We start from the raw sequence: 750 nt of genomic DNA on the forward strand, positions 1-750 counted from the left end.
GAGGAGGGAGGGAGGAAGGGAGGAAGGGAGGAAGGGAGGAAGGAAGGAAGGAAGGAAGGAAGGGAGGAAAGAAGGAAGGAAGGAAGGAAGGAAGGAAGGAAGGAAGGAAGGAAGGAAGGAAGGAAGGAAGGAAGGAAGGAAGGAAGGAAGGAAGGAAGGAAAGGAAGGAAGGAAGGAAGGAAGGAAGGAAGGAAGGAAGGAAGAAGGAAGGAAGGAAGGAAGGAAGGAAGGAAGGAAGGAAGGAAGGAAGGAAGGAAGGAAGGAAGGAAGGAAGGAAGGGAGAAAAGAGGGGAGGGAAGGAAGGAGGGAGGGAAGGGAGGAAGGGAAAGGGAGGGAGGGAAGGAAGGAGGGAGGGAAGGGGGGAGGGAAGGAAGGAAGGAGGGAAGGAAGGAAGGAAGGAAGGAAGGAAGGAAGGAAGGAAGGAAGGAAGGGAGGGAGGGAGGGAGGGAGGGAGGGAGGGAGGGAGAGGAAGGAAGGAAGGAAGGAAGGAAGGAAGGAAGGAAGGAAGGAAGGAAGGAAGGAAGGAAGGAAGGAAGGAAGGAAGGAAGGAAGGAAGGAAGGAAGGAAGGAAGGAAGAAGGAAAGAAGGAAGGAAGGAAGGAAGGGGGGAGGGAAGGAAGGAAGGAAGGAAGGAAGGAAGGGAGAAAAGAGGGGAGGGAAGGAAGGAGGGAGGGAAGGGAGGAAGGGAAAGGGAGGGAGAGAAGGAAGGAGGGAGGGAAGGGGGGAGGGAAGGAAGGAAGGAAGGAGGGAG

This window comes from Monodelphis domestica, chromosome 8 (assembly GCF_027887165.1).
Source record: "Monodelphis domestica isolate mMonDom1 chromosome 8, mMonDom1.pri, whole genome shotgun sequence".
NCBI lineage: Eukaryota > Metazoa > Chordata > Mammalia > Didelphimorphia > Didelphidae > Monodelphis > Monodelphis domestica.